Source organism: Falco naumanni, chromosome 8, assembly GCF_017639655.2.
Source record: "Falco naumanni isolate bFalNau1 chromosome 8, bFalNau1.pat, whole genome shotgun sequence".
Classification (NCBI taxonomy): Eukaryota; Metazoa; Chordata; class Aves; order Falconiformes; family Falconidae; genus Falco; species Falco naumanni.
This window is the reverse complement of record NC_054061.1, coordinates 3,452,887-3,465,960: the sequence shown is the minus strand read 5'-3', so window position 1 is coordinate 3,465,960 and position 13,074 is coordinate 3,452,887.

The window sequence follows — 13,074 nt, the reverse complement described above, 5'->3', positions numbered from 1 at the left end:
CAGAAATAGATTTAGAACAGTTTAGAATAGAATTAGTTGGAAGGGACGTACAAGGATCATCTAGCTCAGCTGCCTAAATACTTCTTTCTCCTTTGCAAAAGGCAACCCCCAAATGCAGGACATGCCATTGCAAACCCTTGTCCTGCCCATTCCCACCCCGCAGTCCGGGGAAGGATCCACCTAGGTGTAAAAGCAGTTGTGTCTTACTCCCCTGAGCAGGACAACTCTGCCCAGGCTTGGGAGGCAGGTTAACAGCCAGGGGCCAGCAGGTACCTTCCTACCGGCGGATCCCACCTCCCACCACAGAGCACACGATTACTCTCCCAATTAAAAAAGAGAAAGAGACATTAAAGATCTGAGTCACAATTCAATGCGCCATTTGAGTGGATGGTACATATGCTAAACAATACATGCATCAGGACTGCATTAATCCACATTTTATATGGATTCCCTCTAGACATTCAGTTTATAACAGAGTTGGCTATTTCCCTGTCTTTCTCTGGAGTTGGAGGGTGTGAAAAAGACATTTCCATTTCATTGACTAAGTTCCCAAGGGGAGAGTTTATGAAAGTGCAAGTGCATAATTTACTGCCTGACAGGATAAAGATGATATCTGGTTTTAAAAAAATAGTGTACCCTGAAAAACAAAATTGCTAGAACAGACATTTGTTTTCCATAAGTACCATATTTTAGAAGCATTTAATTTAGCTTAGAAGCACTGTTAAAAATATATGCATTGTAAATTGCAGCTGTATAACACGATATTTATCAGATAATGTCACTGAATAGTCTCCTGTTGCAATATAAATGCCAAGGCATTTATAGAAAATAAATGTTGAAGTAGAGAGCTTTCTTTTCAAAGTGGGAAACCATTATCTCATCCAAAAGTCATAAATAAAGTGATGAGGGTTTGCTTACAGGGTTGGTTTTAACCATAGGGGGGCTGACACGGACACTCCATCGCCTGAGCAATGTTCCCAAGCAGCAAACTTTGCCTGGAAGCAGCAAGCAGAGAGCGAGGCACACGGGACATGGGGCTGGCAACGACGGTTCACGAAGACCTAAGAGTAGCCAGAAGGACAGAGCAGCTGCTGGTGCACTTGAGGAAAGAGATAAAGATGGGAAGTGAGGGATTGCTTGAGACTTACAACTTGGCGCAATATTTCTTTCAAGAAAATTCATCAGGTCTGAATAGAGCCAGGACCCAGTACAATGTGCTACAATATCAGCTTTTGGAAAGGGCGCCTGAAAGCTGCCTCCGAAAGCCACGTCTGGTCTCGTAAATGCGTGGCCTGATTTTCAGAGGATGAAGCACCTGGCAGTGCCTATGGATTTCTTCAGGGTTGGGATCAGGTTGTTCATGTGCAGCACTATTTATTAGCACAACATGCAAAGGGCTGTGAGAGAGGAATGGCAAATAAGATTTTGGATCCAAGACCTCCACCTTCTGCTCCTCTGAAATTTGAGGACATCGATCCAGTCTTTGTCTCCTGTCAGGATGGGACTAAAGCAAGGCTGATGCTGCCGTCCATGCAGATCGACAACGCTTTGCCGAGCCAGCTGCTTGCCATGTAGGCAGTTGGGTCCCATCTCATGGGCTTTTTCCAGGACAGCCCCGTTTGCCAAGTGTGGAGAACATTGCTCTGACGTGACCAGGACCCACCACGTGAGCTGCCTCTCCGTTGCTGCTGAAGCCCCATTGCCGGAGGTGCAGCATCACGACGCGGGAGGAGCAGCTGAGGAGCACCCATTGCCCCAAATGCCTCTGGAGCAACCCCGCTAATTTAATTTCAATTATTCTGGGTTTGACACAGCCAGATAATCCACATTTTATGGAATTTGTAATTTTCAAATCACCTGTAGGCTGCATAGTTAGGAATGAAGTCTGCCCATAAATTCAAGAAAGCCGCAGCTGTAACACTCATTCCTCTGTGTCTGTAAAGCCCGAATGGCCACCCAACAGTCCATGGGCATGCAGCCATCAGTGCCGGGGTGGGAAAACCAGGGCCTCTGAATTTTGGTCACAAATCAGACACTTTTCTGGTTAACGGTAGAAGCCAGAGCGGGTTTGCCACCTTCAAAAGCCTCTAAGAACAGCCACTGAATCTGCCTTAGCTGAGCACTGTTCTTCTGAAAGCAGCAACGAGATTCCTGCAGCCCTCTCCTGGCTTCGTGAATTTATCCTTTTGTGGTTCCACTCCTCTTTTAGCCACTTCTTGGGTGGCTCATGTGGCGTATTGTCTGCTCCTTCCTCCCTCTATTTCCCCCCTCTGCTACCCACTGCATTTTTCTTTGGACAATCCGGTCCACTGATCCTCTTCAATGATCCTATTCCTACCAAACTGCTGGTTACCCACCTCTCCACGCTTGCTCCTCGCGTTCCATTGCAGACACGCTTCAGTCCGCCCCATAACATCACACACCTGCTGACACAGGCAAAGCTGAGACTGGATGTGCCGAGCTGAGCCGAACTCCCCGTTCTTCTCACCCACCTTCCTCCAGCCGCTCTCGGTCAGAGGAGCAAGGCACACCTGGCACGGCTCAGCTGATACATTGTCAAAAGCACTTTACATGATGAACGAGATGATGAATGCCATAAATGTGTCTAAAATAACTGAAATAACTTTTACATACAAGAAGCGGCTGGCTGGCTGAATGGATGGAGAGCTGATTCACTGGCTCACTGGCCACGGAGGGGAAGGACACCAGCAGGACAGCTTTCTGGGCCACGTTCAGAAGAAAATACTTCAGCACTGGTAGCTCCTGGCAGAGGGGTTCCCCCAGCAAGCATTGCCCTCCTGCAAACAAGGTGGGTCCTCGAGGCTGTGCACCGTATTTGTAAAGTACCACAGCAACAAGAGCATGAAGACTTGTTAAATCACGGAGTCTGACATCCCCTAGGGTGGGATCTCAGCCCTCCGCAGAGGAGGTGCCGGCTACTGAGCTGGATTTACCTTCGCCCTTTGGAAACAGGCCACTCTGAGCGATGCTGCCAGGCTGCTGAGCAGCCCCACATCTGTCTGAGCCGTCTTCTAGTGAGCTCCATGGATGACAGACAACCACTGAAGCAACAATTCCTGCATGCCAGGACTTTAACACATTGTATATGCAACGCATACCCTCTTTATAGTGGTTATAATCTTCAAATCAATCGTACCTGGCAGCGGAAGTTTAACATTAATGACTTTCTTATTATGGATGGAAAAACCTTTCAGAGCTAATGAGCAGAAACAAGACCGCTTAGCTCCTACCTGAGGAGGTGACTCCACGGTCATGACCAACACTTGGAGCAAAGCTGTAGCAATGCTTGCTTTAGCACAGCAAATCCAGAAGAGTTGTCCTGGCAGGCTACGCTGCCCCTGCCTTTGGAGCCGAGACCTGAGCTCAGAAAGGGCTGTAAGGATCTCAACTCATGCCCACCTAACAGCAGGGAGGAGACAGCTGCCCATCAAACAGATGCTGACCCAGCTGCACCACCCTTCCCTGCAACACCAGCTGGGATTTGCAGTCCCAGGGGAAGCTTGCTCTCCCCAGCCGGGACAGCTGTCAAGGTGTGAAAGGTGGTGGTGGTGGTGGGTTCAATTTAATTTTATCTTGAAAGCCAGGAGAAAACAGGACCCAGCGAGTTCCACAGTGAATTTCCCGGCTGGTCCCACAGGGCAGGAGGAGTGGGTGAGCCAGGGAGGGTGTGCACCCTGGCCCAAGCATGCAGAGCATCAGGTGGTGGCATCTGCCTTGGCATACCTTGGGGAGCAGCACGCCTCCAGCCTGGCTGCTGGAGGAAAAACAAACAAATACAGTCACAAAGGCAAGTGGCATATGACGGGGACAGGTACTTATGCAAATAGACTGTTAACACCCAGCCAGACAGAGCTGATAAGCCTCCTAGGCCAGCTGGAGGCTTCTTCATCCTGCTGGGGGGAGGAGGAGGACAGCTTTAGGATAACAATAGAAAAGCGAAAAGCAAGAGCAGGCAGCTCTAGGAAGGATGCACAGGGCTGCCCAACTTTGGTACCAATCTGCTGCTCCCTGCCACGCCAGCATGTCACTGGGCTGCTCGGCTCTGGCAGCCACACTCTGCTTCCAGAAGCATCCTCCCATATCAATGCAGGTTAGCACATGCTGCAGTGCCTGTTGCCGATACCCCCTAGAGCAGGGGGCTCCTGCCAGCACCCGTCTCCCTGCACGCCCGTGGCTGCAAGGTCATCAATCATGCAGGAAGGTTTCTCAGATTTGAAAGGCTGCAGCACCGGGGGTGCAGGAGGAGCTACCTTCCCCCAGTCTTGTACCGATCCCATAACTCTCCCCCGTTTCTGCTAACCAGCCCCCTCCAGGATCATAAATAAGAGGCAAATTATCCTTCTGCAATGCTGCTGGGGGTCCCCCAGGAAGCTTCATATCTGGCCTGGCTGGGCTGCTGATAATCAGATGGAGGGGGCTTAAAATAATCAAGCCTAAGCAGCTGAAATCCAAACTGGAATAGGTAATGGGGTCAGAAAACAAACACTGCAGCCAGGACACAGCCTCAGGGTCCACAGGGCCCAAGGGACAGGGCATCATGCACGCACCGGGGCAGGCTGAGCCAGGAGCTGTGGTGAGTCTTCCAGTGCTGCCCAGAAACCAGTCTCCCAAGACCTATGTTTTTCTGGTACTGGGAGACCTGTACGAAAGACCCCACGTGTTTCACATGGAGCTCTGGGAGCTGGGTGGCTCCTTCTGCTCCATTGCATCCATCACTGCAAGCTGGAGTTGTAGAAGAAAGGATTTTGCTGCCCCAGAGCTCTGTTAGTTTCCAGTCCTGGCACTGCGAGCAGCTCAGAGGATGCCAGACACCTCCCTGCTCCCGCGGCATCACTACACACAGGCTGCCGGTCCCCTGCTCCGCATCCCACACCGGCTCTGCTGATACCTTCACCTGCCTTACCCAGGGGCAGGGAAGAGGAGACAGAAGCACCAAGGAAACTGAGGATGGCTAAATTTAGGGAATATTTGTTTTGCCCGCCGCTCAGATTTCTAGTCCATATCAATGATGCAATGCTCCAATGGTGAGAAGCCAAAGTTTGCCCTTTCTGTGGTATTCCCTTTGGAAAAAAATATTACTGCAATGTAAAACTGAAAATTGAAACAGGCTGGTGATTCACCAGAGAAAATGCCTCTCTCCTTTTTCCCTATTCAGTGAGGCGGAGATGGATGTTGTGAGGTTTGAAAGAAAAACTGAAAAAGCCTTTAATTAATCCCTGGAGGCTAAACTATACCAGATATGGACAGGATTTCTCCTCTGCCTCCTTTTTGCAGCAAGAACATGCTGCTGTCTTCCTGCTGCAGCTCTTTCCGGGGGATTCTCTGGTCCCCAGAGGAGGATCCAAAGCATTTTTCAAAGCTTTTTTTCAGGGAGAGGGTGGCTGCCAGGGAAGTCTCACTGCTGCCCCAGGGCAGCGAGGAGACCAGGAGCCCCCTCTGGCATTTCCCATATCAGCACAGTCTTTTGGAAGCTCCTACCTGCTGGGAGGAAACTTTCCAAGTTCAAGGTCAGGTTTGTTTGTCTTCCATCCTGACAGACACAAACTGTTATGCAATATTCAGGAAGTCACTTTTATCAGACTCGATTCAATTTATAAGATTAAGAGCATGGAAAAACAAATACTAGTGCTGGATGGAAAGTGCTGGCACTAACCCCGCCAATGCTTTGTTTGGACAAGGGTTGTTAATAGGGTATCTCTTGCTTCCACAAGTAGTGGGGCAGGATAAAAACTGTGCTGCTTTTTACAGGGGGCTGGTGATGGTGAAAAAAATTAACCTTTGCTTCGAGAGAGCAGAAACTGTAGCAAAGTGGGTTTTGGATGGGTTTGGGATTTTTTGGTGGTGGGTTTTTTGGTTTGGTGGGTTTTGGTGGTTGGTTTGTTTTTTGAGAGCAACTTCTGTGTTTGCTACTGGAAACAGCTCGGGCTTGGGAGCAGCCCATGATGTAAAGCTGGGGCTCAAGCCCTGGCAGAAGGCAGGGAGCTGCTAGCGCAGTACCTGTGCTGCCGGCTTTGCTTGGGTACGGCTGCCTCAGTGCCAGGCAGCACACGGCAGCGATCCAGGCAGAAGCTTCGCTCACTGAAAGCCCAGCTTGCAAAGTAACGGGTAAAATATAGAGCATGTGCAATTTTCACGGGGATCAACAGCAGCTGGCACAGCCAGACAACCTCATTCAGAAAATGCACTGGAGGAGAGAAATCTTAACTTGCAGAGGGAAAACAGCACCAAGTTAGACCCAGGCTGGCCCTACCTCTTATCTGCGAGTGCTGAAGTCTGGAAAGAAAAGCACCAGGTGCTGCAATGGAGGAGCATCAATCATTCATCCCAAGGAGCAGTGGCCCACGCCAGAGATCACATCAGCCACAGCCTGGAAAGCATCCCTGCCTTCCTGACGCTTCTTCCAACCAAAGCCCTTACAACATTTCAATAACCACTGCTGGGGGCTACTTCAGTCCAGCGCTTTCTATTGGTGCAAGAAAAAAACTGGAAATTTAGTTTCCAGCACTGTGAACTCCCTTGAGTACCGTGTATAGGTATATAGATATAATACACAGAGAAAGTTAAAATGTCGTAATAAGGACCTATGGAGTTTGATAATAGCTAAGGGAGAACCTGAGGTTTGAAAGAAAACTGTTAGCAATAGCAGCTTTGCAAGTTCAGCTATGGGAAGTACCACAAAATCTAAGCACATGCCGTATATCTTCCTTTGGCTGCTTTGTGGGGAGCTGCAGTTCTTGAAGTTGGGAGCTGCAGACTGCACTCTGTGTTGATTCTGATTATAGAGTGGTGGTAATTAAACCTCTGGAGCATTAAGTTACCATTTTAACCGAACGCCTGCATTTTATCTTGATGGGAAATTGAGAGCAAGATTCAGATTTTCACAGTAAATAAAAATTGTTGGCTCTTTTCACAGATAATCCATTTCCTCAGCTTGTGAGAAAATCCTCCTGTGCCATTTCTCCTTCCTTTTTGCAAAGGCACAGGCTCCTTGAGGAAGCTCTGCAGCAGCACTGACAGCTTCTGCACACTGTCCAGCCCGTAAAATAATAATAATAATCAATATGCTCCTTAATAGCACTTTTAATCCAGGGCCCAGCATCCTTAACTCCATGTAAGAAACCAGCAGCACGCAAGATTTTACTCCGGTGATGTAAGTGGCAGAGGCCAAAGTCAGGAATAGCCCAGCACCCAGGATTCACAGTCTGTCCCTCAGCTACATCCACCGCCCGGCTCTGAAGTAACGATCTTATCTATGAAAAGATATGCAAGGTGCAAATCTAGTTTATTCTTAGACTCCATTCTGTGATGACAGACACAGGCCTGCGTCACCACACACCTGCGGTGTAGGAATTGGGCAAATTGAGCCATTTCAGGTCACGTAGACACAGGCTAGCCACCTAATGGCAGTTATTTTCACCACGTACCACCCCAAGCCCACTTGAACAAGCAACCTAAGCAGTGAATCCCTTAAATGCACTATTTGATTGCAATTAACAAGACTGCACTGCTGGAGTAAGATGGAGATGCTCAGCAGCACTAGCAGAAGGCTGCAGCGCACAGCGGCTCCGCTCCGTGCAGGCAGTGGCTTTAAGTGCTTTGGGAGATCACTTATTTTGATAATAAAACAGTTGCTTGTGCAGACGATTGGGCTCAGTCACTTTCAAAGCACAGCCGTTGCCACAAAGGCTTTCATCCTTTGCTTTCGGAGTAAAGTGCATCCTCCCTGCCCAGAGCAGCAACAGGTTTACCGCAAAATACTTCCAGCATTTGATGTCTGCAGAGGCAAGTATTACTCACCCAGTTGCTTCTTATGCAAATGCGCTGCCCTGGCTGGGATAGGGGTGAGGAGTCTGCACTGAGGGCTGCTGGAGGTGCCCGTCCTCGTGCATCATCTGAGTCCGAAGCAAAGAGCCACAGGGCCGGCTCGGGACCATTTTTCAGGGCAGATACAGTCTTCCCGCAGATCAGCGGGTTGACTTGCCATGTTACAGCGTCAGGAGCTGCCTGTTTCAGTGGGTACCAGAGTCCGCATGGCTTCACCTTCATCATCACTGCACCTTGACCATCACTCCAGCTGCAGCCACTTGTTGGGTGGCACTAACAGCTGTCACAGCACAGAGGTGTACGTACACAGAGACCTCTGCAAAGCCTCGGGCGAGCTGCTGGCTGCACAGCCGCCTGGTGCTGTCAGTGGGAGATGCCACAGGCACCCAGAGCTGCTCCCTCCCCAGTGGGCACCAGCTGGGCCATGCAAGCCCAGGCATCATCCCCCAGCATCACCTCCCGGAGATCCTCCCCGGCAGGGTGACACCAGCAGCGCAACTCCTCACTATCCCACCCCATCTGCAGGTCAGGAACTGCTTGGGGAAACCCAGGCAAACAGAGCCAGGGTTGTGACGAAGGTTTCTCCTCACAGAAATGCAATTGTTGCTGCCGTGGTTGAGAACTAAAATAGAGTAAGACAGCCTCCAATTCAAAAAAGCTCACAAAAGTGACTTATTTTAGAGAAATCAGCATTTGACCTTGAAAGAGTATGAATTATTCTATTGTTCATATCTAATAAAGGAAATTAAAGGAAGTATTGCAACTGATGTGTCTGGATCCAGGATTCCACACCTTCTTTCCATCATCCCATACTGGGATATGATGCTCTCCAAGTCTAACTGATAAACCCCCCACCCATATCCAACTGTTCTACATCTTGTTTTTATACCGAAAACGAAAAAACCAAAAAATCAATAAAAAAAGAATTTTTTTCCGATCAAGCAAATTAAGGAAGGAAAACAAATCTACTTCTTAACATTCCTTAGATGTAAATATTTGGGGTAGGAGAAAGAAATAACTGATTGTCTTCTGCATTTGACAGGAAAAGTATAAAAGTATCTTTTTTGAAAGACTCATCTAGGCGTTATTCTGCATTCTGACATTAAGGGAAACATTATTTGATTGCGTCTTTTCTCAGGAATTGGTAAACTGGTCTGGTGGTTTGGAAAAATATAAGTAAGCATCTTTTAAAATTATTTTTCTTTTTTCCATAGACCACTGCCATTTTTTATTTGAGCGATGGCCAAAGTTAGAAAGGATAAACCACCACAAGACAAGATTTTCTCAGAATATTTTTCTGCTATGAACGATTGGAAATAGCAAAAGAAACCTCGTTTGCGTGAAGCTGGTGTCAGCCGATGATGAATCTGGCTGAGTGCATAGCCCGGATACCCCCCCGCAGTCACCTACATCGTGCGACACGGGGTGAGCTACTAGAATCAGTAGTGATATAAAAATAAAGATCCATTAATCAAAAAATAAATTGGAAAAATACTCAAAAAGAGCCCAACAGCTCTACAGAGCAGCTCAGGTCACTGCTTTCCACCCCTCCCAATGAGGCAGGTGTAGGCGCCCTGCTGCCACCCTCTCGCTTTTCCCTGTCCTCACCCAGGTGATACCCCCATCCTCCCACTCACCCACCACATACAGACTGGATTTCTTTGGAATCATGTCTCACACTTGCTCTTCTTCTTATTTAACACCTCTAAACCCTCTTTTTTTTTAAAAAAAAAAAAAAAACAAACAACCCAAAACATCCTCCTCCAAGCCTCCCTCTCAATCAGTTACTGCAACCTTCAGTTTTAGCAGCTGCCCTCAGGACCACATCAATTCACAACCATGCTGGTCCTTGCTTTACATAATTTACAAGCTTCTTGCCTTCTCCTCTTTATTCCTATTACCTTTCCACGTCTCCTCTTACCTCGCTGAACCAATAACCTCCCTACGTACGGCCAGCCCATAACCTTTGCCCCACCAGCCTCTATAATCAGTCTGTCAGCTTCTCCCCTAAGCGCAGACTCGCTTTCTGCCCAGCTTTCTTTTAAGCCTGGGAAAACCTTCCCGATAAAATCTGAACAGCCACTCCTTTCTCCTCCTTCAAAACCATCCTTACCACCCACTTGTGCCAAAAAAGCTACCCAACACAACCTTGGCTATGGCTGGGCAAATGGTGAACAAGGAGTTTTCTCTCCGATTTTCCTTCTCCAGACCTCTACCCTCAGCTAAGCATTAGCCAAACCAATTACACTACCGAAGAAGGGTCCTTGCCTTATATATTTTTTATTATTTTTTTTTTTTTTAAAGCTGTATCCCCATGGTTATGAGTGCATGCAGAACATAAGATCCTCAGGGCAGGGACTGCTTTTCCCGCCCCCCTGCTTTTGCAAAGCACCTAGCACAGCCATGGCTCAATTCCCTGTACAGACTCCTAAAATACAAACACATACAGATAACAGTGCATTCCCTGGAGGAGAGGTACAGCAGAGCTGGGAGCCGCCAGCGAGATGCAATTGTCACTGGCACAGAACAGGAGGACAAAAAGAGATCAGACTAATTGGACAAGAGTGAAATCCGAGAGCACAGAGCCCCCAAAACCGGTGCTATCGGGTGTGGGGGCAAGTGACCACGGGCGCTTCCAGAAGCTCTGGTATTTCTGTGCTCCAGCCCACCACAAAGCTTGCAGGCAGTTAGAACTGTCCCAGTTTCCTTATACTTAAAGCAAACTTTCTTTTCAGCAAAAAAACAGTGCTTCACTTCTAAACCAAGCCCATATTATGATAGCTAAAATGTCAGAGCTAATTAAGAAGAGGAAGCTGTGCACAAACCAGCCAAGATGTGCATCTGCCACCAAAGAGAAAGCACCCATTTCCTACAGCCCTCGCCAGGAGCCGGCGTGCACGTCGAGTCTTCCCCTAGAAGCAGATAGCTAGCTGGCAATTTGGTCAACCCTGAATTACATGCTGGAGTGCTAACTTCCCTTGTGGTTGCAGAAAAGAGAAAGGCTTTAAAAACACGATTTTAAATGATGCCCGGGGGTATATTTAAAGAATAGCTAGCCAAATTCCACCCTGCCTGCTGGAGCACCGACAGGCTCCAGTGGGGTTGCACAGCAGATAAGCAAGCACGGCGTTCTGCCAATTAGTTTTAACCATCATTATATAATATTGATGTCATATTGAATACACATATATATTCTGGCATAGTGACTGAAATTACATTGATTTATTAAGTTGATAGCGTGCACCGGTGCCAAGCTACCAGGTAATTGATCAGCTGCCTGGGCTGAACTTCAACATGTAATTTCCAGCGCAATTTGACTGATCAGCAATACCATAATCGGTTGCAAATGTCCTTCCTTCTATTTGTTTTGTTAAGTGGCTTTTTCATTAACACAGCAGTGCCAAGCAAATAAATATGACTTTACTGTTGGACCGAAGGCAGAGAATAGTTGAGAACTGGATGCAGACTGGGATGGGACTGTGCGATATTGTCAAGCCAGCGCTCTTTTATACTCTCTCCATGCTGCTTCAGAAGAGATGTCCTTTTAGCAAGAGGGACTTGGCCAACGCTATACTCAATAAAATACAAATTTATTGAATTTATGCCCCCAGATGCCCTAAGTCAATAGGTTTATTACGAGGCCAAGCAACTTGATGCCTCCATTTAGAATATGGTCCGTGCTAAGAGAGGAAAGCAAGGAGAGTCTCTGGGAACAGGCTCTCTGCTCTGTAGGGAAGCGCTCAAGCATCCGAATGAGCTGGCAAACTTGGACCTGGGCACAGAGGCTTTAAGGGAGGTGGCAGCTCCCTCCTCCAACCCGCTCCCACACCAAAAGCTAAGCTGAACCAGGTGGTGGGTCCCACCTCCAGAGCCACATCCCAGCGCAGATCTCCTCCTGCAGCACGCTCACAGCTCCACACTTTTACAGGGCCACATGGAAGGAGCCTTGCTATTTTAAACACCAAAAAGCATCAGATATGGTCTGCGGCTAAAGTGGCAAAGTTCCTGAAAATGTTGATTCAAGCATTGTGTCGATACGCAAGTGCAATTATTTGAACACGAGAAGGGGAGAATCGCGCTGCTGTGGCACCAGTTATGCCATGACATAGCTCTGTACATCAGATTATCACGTGCCATTTCTGATTTCCAATAAAGCATTGTTTCCTGGGCGTATGATTCCTCAGTAGATGCTTTCTAATGCTCTTTCCATCTGTTATTGTATCCTACTCTATCGATGTCGGCCCATTTCTGGCTATATTTTAAACATCCATGACCACTATTCATCCCCCGGTCTAATACAGTTATCTGGTGACTTCACAGCAACGGAACATTATTACCGACCTTTCACACCAAGTCACCGCAACACGTTGTAGGAGCAAAAGCAATAAAAAAAATAATGTCAGAAAGAATAAAGGCATTGAGTCAGGAGAGAAGAACTAATCCGTTATTTCCAACTATTTTCAGCAGTTTAGGACTTTATACCTTTGATACTTTTCATCCACTGGACTCTGCCAAATAGAGCCATTGTTTTTCTGCTATTAGCCCCCTGGATCCGGCATGAATAAAATTAAAGGCTAAGCTACTTAATCAATGTGTGTTCTTTGAACTATCCCATTTAAATCTCCAGGATACCAGCATGTTGCAAACAGGCCCACTTCATTAGCCAATTCTTAAGCCTGTCTCCGGAAGAAATTGGGATGGAAGTGTTCAATACCTCTTTTTTTTTTTTTTTTTAAACTTTTCCTGTTGCAGGCTTCGAAGGGGCTCTGGACTGCTGCTGTGTGGGGCTGCCGGAGCACAAGCCCTGCAGCAGCAGCACTGGGAATAGCGTGGTTTGACTGAAGAGGTGATGAACAAGGCGTCACCCCCAGCCCATTTAGGGTGTAAGTGGCACAGGGCTGAGGTTTCAGATTTTGTATACGCTTTATAAAAACTTAGTGTAGTCATTACTCAGCAAACAACCAAAAGAAACAGGTTTGTAGTTGGTTCGTTCAGACAGTTGTAAATCATTAGCATTTACTGTGCCGTGGTGCACGTACAACCCAGGAGAAAACACCCTTCTTGTAAGGGCCTGTCCTGCAACTTCTGCTCAGACCGTTTGCTCCTGTGAGCAGGGTCACAGAAACCATCATGATTATTAATGCCATTAAGCAGCAGGTCCCCTCCCCACTGCATTTAATTTTGAAAGTGCTCTTCAGGGCTCCAGTGCCTGGGTCGTGCCAAGCCCCC